Consider the following 11,664-nt stretch of genomic DNA (forward strand, 5'->3'; position numbering starts at 1 on the left):
TCTGTTCATCAATTTCATCTGAGAGTAACTCATCCTCATCGTCGATATTAATCCAAAGTGGCAGAAGTGAGACGTAAAATAACAAAAATGCAAATACAGAAAACACTCATGCCCAGGCCGGAACTCGAACCGGGGAACTTCTGTGAGAAGATCGCGAAAGTAGACCACTGAACCAGCTGTATTATTCTTATTCTTATTATTATTATTATTATAGTAGTAGTAGTAGTAGTAACATAGAGTAGAGGGAAACGTTGTGATAACTGTTAACTTCATAATAAATCATTCATTACTGAATTCCCCCCCCCCACAAGTATTCATAGTTCCACTGCTGGTTCCGCTTATTTATTTATTTTTATCCATTATCGTTACATTTTAAATAACTCATCTGTTAAGACAAAAGTGCTGTGTCATAGGAATTTTGGGGGGACAAATAAATTGAACTTTAATATTATGTATAATAAATAATGAACGATTAATATTTTTATAGTTTAGCTACTATACATCTGTTCTCTAAACTAAAATTGAGAGATTGATTGAATTTTAAAACTGATTTTTTTGTTATTTAAAGTCGTTTTCTACCTCTGGGTTAATCGTGAGTAGATTATTAATGTAAGGGATTCGAATCGCAAGGAATGGACATTTGTGTGAGTCCTTCATTTAATTAATTAGACACGGATTGTGTTTGTGTTTGTGGTTTGAAAGGAGTACAATTTAGTTGTGTTATAACCAGACACCGCCTGGTGAACCGGTGGTTGTTTGACATCAAGTCAGTCGATCATTACAGGTTTTTGAAGGGCCTTATATATGGGAGAGTTCTAAAAAATGGGGGCGTTGTCGTCTCGGACGCCGAGGCAAAAAGAGGGTTAGACAAGCCGAAAGAGAACAATTAAAAAATAATAAACCTCATGTCGCTCAGTATCAATTTAATATAATTGTCAGTCTGCAGCAGAAATAGATCTCAATTTTCTTGCTCGCTTCGGGACACTAACTGTTCTGTAAGACACGTCAATTTTATACTTATTACTTAAAATAGTCGATGAAGTTACTATAAAGATATACGTATGGTTGAACAGTCATGGTCACTTATGGTTTGTAATGATCTCAGTCACTTTCAATGAGAACGTTACAACCCAGAACTGTCCGGGCTGCGTTACGAGACAAAAACATATTTCCTGTATGTACTGATTAATAGGTTAGTTATAAAATAATATTTTTCTCGTGTTATATTTACGTGTATTTAAAGCACACGCGTATTGTTTTACAATTCTGTTCTATGCTGTAATGAGTGTCTTAACTAATAGCGCCACAGGCCCTACAGGCCCCGTGGCGCAAGGATTGGCGTCTCAGGGAGCCACGTCAATGTCAAAATAAAATAAAATATATTAAAAAAAAGATTTCATCTATTTTTGTCATCGTATTTTATTCGAACCCTGATTATATACCCTGAAAGTGTGAGAGAAAAAGCTATTGGTGGTAAATAAGGATAGAAATGAAAATATACAGGGTGTTTCACTACTATGTTGACCCAGTAAAATAATTATTATGGAAATGCTATTTATTCTATCAAGATCAAACTGTGATACAGCATACTTAAAATATATATTATGGCTAATGTTGGAAACAGGTGCCTCTCTGATGTATACACAGTGTGGTGAGTCTTGTCATTTTGACAAATAGTGCAGCAAGCATAGCAGGATTCTTCTTCTTCTTCATAAGGCACTACAACTTCATACACTGAAAGTTTTGGCCTTCTCAACAATTTCTCTCCATTTTTTACTGTCTTGGATGCGCTTCCACCATTTTTTGATCTTCATATCTTTCAGATCCTTAATAACATAACCTGTCCATCTGTTGTTTGGTCTGCCTTTTGCTCTTGTTCCTCCTGGGTTCCATCTGTATATCCCTTTAACTAGGATTTCCTATGTCATTCTATGACCATGTCCAAGCCATCTTAGTCTTTGAGATTTGATAAAGTTGATTATGGTGTTCTTTTGAATTATTCTGTTTATTTCATTATTATTTCGAATTCTCCAAGTACTTACCAGAGTGCAAGCCGGGGACATAGGGAAATGGGAAGCTGAACGATATTACGGCATTCCAGCGAGAATCATATGTCGAAGAATTGAAAAAAAGGCGATTTTTCTAAGAAGAGTCTTGGACCTGAAAGGGTTTTCGGTGCACAGAATAAAAATAAATTAGTTTCCCATATTCAACGTCTAGGCGCAGTAGGTTTCGCTCCAGACAGACAAGCAGTGAAGGTGTTGGCGTACAAATTTGCTGAAAAATTAAATATTAAACACACGTTCTCTCATGTATCGCAGATTGCAGGAAACGTATGGTTAAATTCCTTCTTGAGGAGAAATCCTGAACTTTCTTTGCGACAAGCTCAAGGCCTCTCTATCAACAGAGCTCAAGGAATGAATCGTGAAGATGTGAAAAACTATTTTACGTTGCTAGAAAAAGTTATGGAAGAAAATGATCTAATGAATAAACCAGGTAACATTTTTAACGTCGATGAAACAGGATCCCCACTCATTAACAGACCTGGAAAGGTTGTGACCTCCAAAGGTTCAAAGACTGTGCACACATAGACTGCAAAAGAAAGGGGAGAAAATGTAACGCTGATAGGGTGTTGCAGTGCAGAAGGAACATTTCTTCCTCCTGTTCTTATTATGAAAGGTATGAATACATAAACTGAATTAGTTGATAGACTTCCTGCTGGATCCGATGTCTACATGAACCCTAAATCATCGGACATTAGTGCTGATCTGTTCTTCAAATGGTTCAAAGAACACTTCGTTCCCAGGAAACATCCAGGTAAAACGCTTCTACTCCTAGATGGCCATTCATCACATGTCCATACATTAGAGCTTCTGGAGTATGCGGTTGAAGTTGGTGTTATCGTTTTGTCACACTACACAAACCCTTCAACCCTTGGACCGATCTGTATTTGATCCATTAAAATCATATTACAACAAGAAAGCAACATCATGGATGAGAACCTATCAAGACAGAAATATCACAAGATACCAATTAGGATCTCTCATTGGTGCCGCGTCGAATAAAGCTGCTGCTGTTGGAAATGCCATTTCATGTTTCCGAGCCTGTGGCATTTACCCTTTAAATTCAAATGCTATTCCCGAATACTTCTTTTCCATTTCTGATGCTTGTCAGTCAGGTCCTAGTCCACTTTCATCCACCCACACCAAAATATCTGACCATATTGATTCGCAAGATCTAGAGTCATCTTCATCGAGTACCTCAGGAAGTCTCTCCCCTGTCACAGTTAAACCAACAACCTCACAAGCAACACAACTGACACCAAAAGTAACTCAACAACCTCCTTTTGTGCCCCAGAATCAATTACCAGGAATAAATTCAAACCCTTCAACATCTACCTGTAGTTCTACACCCACGGAAAGTTCCAGTAAGTACCTCCACGCTCCACCAGCTGAGTCCCATTCCAGAAGTTCCTCGCCAAGGTACAAGGTTCAAACAGTCAGCCGAAGTGCTCAATTCCGCTTCCAGACTTGCAAATATGAAACCAAAAAACTCACAATCAACTTCCAGGATCAAGACAAGACAGAAAGAAAAAACAACCGGCACAAAGAAACCTGCGCCAGATGCTACAGCGAGTGGATCTGAGCAAGACATCAACAATTGTGTGGAATGCTGGTAGGTAGGATTACTTCCTCACGGCTTCCAAATCAGACTGGATCCAGTGTGTTACATGTTCAAAATGATTACACAATGGTAACACGAAACCTGCACTGTGTGTGGACTGTGGAAGAAAGAATATTCGTGAGAAGAACTTAAAGAAGCAGAAGTGAGTCAGTGCGGCATCTCTCCTAGTGTTTTTGATGACACACAAAATTCAATGCTTTTGTAATTTGAAAACATATCCATTGAAATTCTTCCTAATGGATGCCAATATTTTTTTTTCTTAAAGTGCAAGGCCTGTAGTTAAGTTTTCATGTCGATAAATTTTCACAAATGCATAGATTTTTTTTTCTTATATTCAGTTATGAAAAAGTGCGGCGTCTCTCCTCGTTTTACCCTATATGGTACACCCGGCCGCAAATGTAATGGTAGAATAAAAATTTGCACAGCCGAAAATAAGTTGGCAATGCTGCGCACACCGAGGCATTCGTGATAAGACTCATGAGGAGCCTCAAGCAAAGTTTTTTCAACGCTCAACTTCAGTACCGATGCTACATGTCGATTGGCAACTTTCGGGAGCATGTTGTCTGTCTACACAGTTCTCCCCAAATGCCTGTTGAGAATGATTTTGTGTTCACGTTTTCTCTTTCGAACGTAGGTCTGACATTGCAGTAATCTTACATTATTTTTTGTTCTTATTTTGCTTTACTTTTACCATGACACGATTATAATTTATCGCAACTATGAGGATGGATGACAATTAGATTAAATTGATAAAGAAACAGTACAGAACTCGAACTCTGAAGCAAGAGCGGGGAAGTTTAGTCACATTGTTCTAACTCTCGGACACGAGTTAGCTTATAATTATATGTAATTGCTAAGGAGTATTTTATCTTATATTCATGCGTAATAGCTGTTTCTGGACACTTGATTTATGGGTGGTATTAGATCGAAAATTATTTCTTCGGGGACAATCCCCTTTCTGTTTGACGGGCGCTAGGGGGAGGCACATCTCGTTCATAACAGAGAAACAATCGTAGCATACAATTGAAGAGTGACGTGTAAAACACTATTTTTATTATACGTACGGAGATCAGTTGGATATGGCAATTGCGACATGCAAGTTTCATTTTCTCATTATATCTAAATTGTATCCTAATTCATAATCTCGAAACAACGCAAAATGTTTCCTGATTTACGCGAATTCATAATGATTAAACTAAACAGGACTTTTTAAATGTTAAATCTTGGTGAGGGATTTTGTGCCTCAACAGGAAACTAAAATATACACATACAATACTCATTCACTACAGCTGTAAATAAGCTAAACTTGAAATGAAGAGGTAATATTCATATTCATGGTAAGAGAGAGAGGTAGGAGGTGCAGTAGGTAAACCAAATATGCAAGGAAAATGTGCAAGTTTCTACTGTATGTGAAAATTTTATGCCTCCGTGGAGGTATGGTTAGCATAGCTCCTTTCAACAGTCTATTAACAATATTATTGCTGCAGCAATGCAACTTACGATCAGTAAGTAACTACCACACATTTTGTGCATACATAGGCAAATCGGGACGAGAACTACAGTTTAAAATGGAATCCGAACCATTATGTGCCTCCACCGTGCATCGAACAGAGGACTCGTTGATTGCAATGAGGCGACGTTTTGACTGCGCCATCGTGGAGGCTCTCTTTAATCAGTTACATCTGCATAGATTAGCACAAATTGATTTCAAACATATTTCGCACATTAAATAGAATTAATTATCACCACAGACGGGAAATTAGTTTCAGGGAAAATCGGAAATACGAGGAATATCTGTCCCCCTTTTCGTGTTGCTATTGCTTATAAAATAAGAAGCATTTCATATCCCTGTCACAGTCTATTGCCGCTATTGACTGAAGAAACAACAATGCTTTAAACTCGGAAACCAACACCGCAGGTTCTTTTTCTGTCATTTCAAGTCACTGTTCTACCACTCTCGGTTAATCGCGATGATAAAGATTAAAGATGTTATAGATGGAAGTGGAATGAAGACAATGACACATCCATATTTTCTGTCCAGGTTCTACCTCCCGACTTCGAAACGCGTGCTCTAACCAATTAGCCACGGGGTTGGCCATTTCATGCTTGTCAGTTCACCAAATTAATCTATTCGCCATTCAACATCCAGAGGTAGAAAAGCAACGAAAGATAACGAAAAAAAAACATCCACTTATCATCAACCAGCAATTTCATGCTGACCAAATCCACACACTAACTTCTTATGGCATTCTTATTGCAGATTGGACTTGAGGATTAAAGATCGCCCACTTCCTGGTTCAAATCGAGGCAATTCAGGTGCCTTTTCAAAGCTCCTTGGAGCATGCAGGGTTTCCAATTTATCATAGTCAAAGATCTGCGACAATATTACTACTACTACTACTAATAATAATAATTTGAATTGTTATTTCAATGCAGCATGGAGAAAAGCACAGCATTCCAAACACACGCGTCAATCAGAGTGAATGCCTTCAAAATAAACACGAATTCCTGATAATAAAAAATGAGGGCACCTATGATTTAAAAGAGAAAAAAGTTGTTTTGTATCTCAACTGCATCAAATGTTCAATGCACATGTATTTTTTGTATGTGTGTGTGTGTGTGTGTGTGTGTGAACAATGAGCATTAACTAAAGAAAGTTCTTCGTTCGTTCTAAGTGGATAAAGTATAGTTAGGCGGAGAAGAATACACAGCCACCAGTCCACCTTCCCATTGTTTACACTGGCACGTTTAAATTTCTGATTTCAAACGACAATAACATTAACTATTGTAAAATGTTTTGTTGGTAAGAACAGCGAGACATTCCAGATGTGAATTATAGGGGACATTTATGCACAAGAGCTGAAAAGTTCCAACAAATTCTTGGAATCGAACAATGATCACCCGCGTGGTTGTCAGACGCCCTACCAACCAGACCATCGCATATCCTTGGATGAGTTCCATACTTTGATTATTTCAATTTATTTTAATATATTTTCTTGTTTTTATGGATTTTCTTCACACTTAAAATGTCTCACCTCGTTGACTAGACAATTATTTCGTATCAAAGAAACAAACGTGCTCCTAGTATTTGTAAAAATCGAATGACTAGAAAGTAATTTCGTTCTATTGCTTTCATAAATACTATATTTATGTAGATCTCTACTACTTAATAGTAGTAGTGGTAGTATTATTTGTAGTAATTCAACTAATTAGTTAATTATAAGTATTATTAACTATGATAATTATTACTTAATTACAGTTTAATAAAACAACGTGAATTTGGAGAAAGCTTTAGAAATAACACTCCCCTTGATGAAATCCTGAGTACGCTACTGATTGCTTCCGAGTTCGAGTCCTGGTCTCGGCATGGAGTTCTATCTTTGTAGTGTTTCTTTATCAATTTAATTTAATTATCATCCATCCTCATAGTTGCGATAAATTGTAAAAGTATTATGATAAAAGCAAAACAAAATAAGCATCAAAACAATATTGTAAGATTACAGCAATGTCAGATCTACGTTGGAGAGCGAAAACGTGAACACAAGATTCATTTTCAAACAGGCATTTGGGGAGAACTGTATAGACAGACAACATGCTCCCGAAAGTTGCCAATTGACGTGTGGCATGACCTTCGGTACTGAAGTTGTGCGTTGAGAAAACTTTGCTTGATGCTCCTCAAGCGTCTTATCACGAATGTCTCGGTGTGCGCAGCATTGCCAACTTATTTTCGGCAGTGCAATTTTTTTTCTACCATTACATTTGCGGCCGGGTGTACAAATCCAATTACATGTTTTTGAATTCTTTTCAGTACCACGAATCCAGTACCAGCTTGATGATAATCTACAAGTACTGATTTATTTATTTTTTCTACTTTTTTGCCAACTTTGGCTAATTGCGAAGATAAGAATGAATGGTCATAAGATGAAATTGGCGAAGGATAATCACAAACACACATGGACAGGACACAACACAGCCTCCATAGAGGATTATCCTAGCTGTGAGTCCAGACGCCAGAGCCTCCTTGGTCTGCAACAATGCAGTCCAGGATGTACTACGTGGAAGAGAGGTTGACATTTGGGTGTCTCTAGAGGTAATCCCTTACAGCTCCCTCTGCAAGTATTGAAAAAGCTATGTGTATGCGAAATCGAAATCCTCCAGTTCTTAGAACAAAGCAAGAAATTTACACAGTTAGAAGAACTCTTGTAACATTGAAAACAATTTCTTCATACTGTATGAGGACAGTATTTCAGGAGTTACAGGAAAACCATACGTTAGATTTTTTTTTCAATCTTTGGTGGACACTATGGATAGCCGATTTGAAGACAGGTTTATTTCCGCATGTAATCGAATTAAATGCAGATACACGGCCTGTTCAGATGAGGGTCAACGGTGTTTTAAGGTGACATGTCAATGGCTTGTTTACGTGAAAAGGTAAATTTTAATGTAAGGGAAAGCATCTGCGTAATCACTAGTTTCCTGCTTCCATAATAAATGGACTTTCAGTGTATTGCTTCTGTGCAGAAAAATTTACAACAAAATGGGTCAAGTCTAAGCATCACAGTGCCCTTAATAAAGCAACTGGCAAACCAACGAACCTGCAGGAACAGTCCCATTCATATATTTATTCATTGATTTATATACTTTTCTTACAGCTTGACTTTAGAAATTAACTTCGAATGATGTTGATTTGGGTTCCATTTGATATAAAAATACATTTTAAACAATTAACGTCCAATTATAAGGGTACTTAATACACAAGTAAGAAAGATAGTGCGTGTGAGTATTAAATTAATGGAAACATTTGTTTCTGATGGGTAACACAAGTCAACCCTGTTTTAATGTCTAGGAAACATCGCTGCTCAATTTCAACTAGGAATGGTAACAAGATGAGACGAGTCGAGGCTTGTCACAGCCTCGTCTTGTCTCCTCTGTGATGAGGTCCTTCTCGTAGTCTGTCAAAACTTATTCTTCGTAGATTCACTTTATGCTCATATAGGCCAATTGGGACTGGATCAACAGTTTAAATAGAAGCATAATTATCTGATAAAATTATATTGCATTTTCAACGAATGGAAAATATAAATTCTGCTTGTAGTGATGAAACACGAAAACGTTATAATTTATATAACTTCATAGGCAGTAAAAATGAGAAAATATTTAGTTCCGTAAAATTCTGTTTAAAAATTTGGAAGGAAAGAAGGTAAGTCGTAAATTCTCCTGAAGGAGATTTATATCTTATCAACCAATGGACTACTTCTTTAGAGAAGTGTACCCTCTCCCTTACACACAGGGACATTAGTCTGCAGCGTGATTTCCTGAAACTAGACTTTATTTTATTTAATCTTTCACACTCATTTTATACAATTTTCATCTCCTTAATAAGGTTTCCATGAACACAGGTGAAAAGAACTAAATAGTGCCACAACATAATAGAACAGGTTTACTGTGGTTTGAATTATTTTCGAAAGGAAGAAAATGGTTGTAAACAATATAAACTTTATGTGTTGAGCTATTAGAAAATAAGTTCTTTCCACAGCAGCACCTTGCGGCTGTCAAATTATTTGAGGGGGTTATAAGTTGGATCTACGGATTTAGGGGGGTACTATACCCTCCTCCAAAAATTTAGGGGTGGTACAACGTACCCCTGTAAACCCTCCCGTTCCTGCGCCACTCATGCTCTTTCGATAAGTTGGTAAATGAGTGGAGCCCACACCACAAGGCAGCTCTACACATTGTTAACACGCCGAATCAAACAAAAAATTCTAACTTCTAACAAGCACCTTGGACTGTGTGTGCAGCAGGGAGGGGAATACCAAACACACCTTTTGTCATACTGAATGTATATGTTGAACGATGCATTTGCTGATGTTGGTGCCAAGTTCTTTGTTGTTGTCGTTTCCTCTTGAATGTCACAACGTTGAAAAATCATTAATCGGAAATGCTATTGTGTCCAAACGATTATTGTCTAAGTTTAGCGGAATACCAATCAGAAAGGAGGGTATTATCAATGATTATTGATTATATTACACGTTAAACCGATCAAATGAATAATCGGCTCGTAGAAGAATAGGGATTAGAATTAGATTAATGGAAGAATGTCATTGTTATTATTACAACAAGAACCAGAATATATGACTAATAAAATATTCGCTTGTATGCTAAATATAGAAGTCGGAAAGCTAAATTAAAATATTCAAAAAACAAAATAATAATAGTTTATGAGTAGTATAGAATAAATATTTTTGAAATCAGCTAAAGAGATAAGGTTGGAAGTTAGCAAAGGTAAAACTAAATGTATGCTTACAGGCCGAAACCAAGTGTTAGATAATAATCAAAATGTAATTATTGATAACAACTCGTTTGAATCAGTTTCCAAATTCAAGTACTTAGGCGTTATACTAACAAATGAAAATGATATTAAAGAGAAAATACAAAGCAGCTTCAATTCAGGGAATACGTGTTATTTTTCCTTCATAAACTTTTATCTTCTCGTATAATATATAAGAAACTAAAAGTTAAAATATACAAAACAGTAATTTTGCCTGTAATATTATATGGATGTGAAACTTAATCTCTTACATTAAAAGAGGAACATAAATTAAGAGTATTTGAAAATAAAATCCTTATGAAAATATTTGGACCTAATAGGGATGAGGAGACAGATGAGTGGAGGTTACATAATGTAGAACTGCACAATTTGTATTCCTGTCCAGATATTATTAGAAGAAGACTTAGGTGGGCAGGCCATGTGGCACAAATGGGAGAGGAAAGAAGATTTTACAGGATTCTTGTTGGGAAACCTTATGGTAAGAGACGTGCAGGAAGGCCAAGACGAAGATGGAGGGATAACGTTGAGATGGGGACCTAAAGGAAATCGGTAAGGATAGAAAAGATTGGATTGATCTTGTCCATGATAGAGACAGATGGAAGGCTTGTGTTGCTGCAGCCATAAACCTTTGGGTTTAAGAAAGCTAGAGAGTTATGCCGTGTCCGAAAGGTGCAAGACCGTACTTGAAGCGAGCATCCTCCGAGTATGGTCTCGCAGTGCGGTCTTGAAGTCGTGGACTGGAAGTGAAAGTATTTCGAACTGCACTTCGACTGCAGCGCCAAATACGATCAGTAGATATAACCGAGGATTCGTTGGTTCTCCACGTTTTAAACACTTGTTTTTCAACACAAAAATCACATAGCATTTGCAAATGTTCTTATACATACATTTTCACACATTAGAAGAACTGCAACCAACAACTTGCTGGCTTTCTACCTCCGCGATTTGAAACAAATGAACAACAAATCCACTTGCCACGTGACCGAGCCTGCAACTTGGAGTGCTCTGCCCTGTGGTCTTGATTCCTCGTGAACTTCGCGCTTTCGAACTATACTAGGTGACGTCACTTCCGTCAAGACCATACTTCAAGTCTGCACTTTGTGCCTTTCGGACACAGCCTTTGTTTGTTAGTTAGTAGTACGGAATAAACAAATATTCCAAATCACAAAATAATAATAATAATTTATAATGGACGCTATTGCATTGTACCCCACAAACCCCTATGTAATCAGTTAATAAAGTAATAAATTCATTGCTCTATTTGTATTTGGGTTATTTTATGTGCTTTTCTAACAATTAATTTGCAAACAATTAAAAGTCAACAATGGACACTTTTTAATGCTCCTACATCTCCAACACCATTCGATTTGATTTGATTTTTGTTATTTTGCGTCGCTCTTCTGCCACTTTTGGCCACTCGCGACGATGAATAGGTGATGATATGATGAAATTGACGAAAAGACACTCACAAAGAACACCCGTGCCCAGGCTGCGATTCAAACCCGAAACCCCTGGAGCGCTGTGCTAACTACTCGACCCGACACCATTCGAAAAATTACGAATTATCAATACGAAATTTGATTAATTGAAAGAACTGTGAATTATGTACTTCATCTTCTCGATCGGACTGCCTATTTGTTCTAGACAACAAT

The sequence above is a fragment of the Lepisma saccharinum genome, chromosome 2 (genome assembly GCF_977018435.1).
Source record: "Lepisma saccharinum chromosome 2, izLepSacc3.1, whole genome shotgun sequence".
NCBI classification, from domain to species: domain Eukaryota; kingdom Metazoa; phylum Arthropoda; class Insecta; order Zygentoma; family Lepismatidae; genus Lepisma; species Lepisma saccharinum.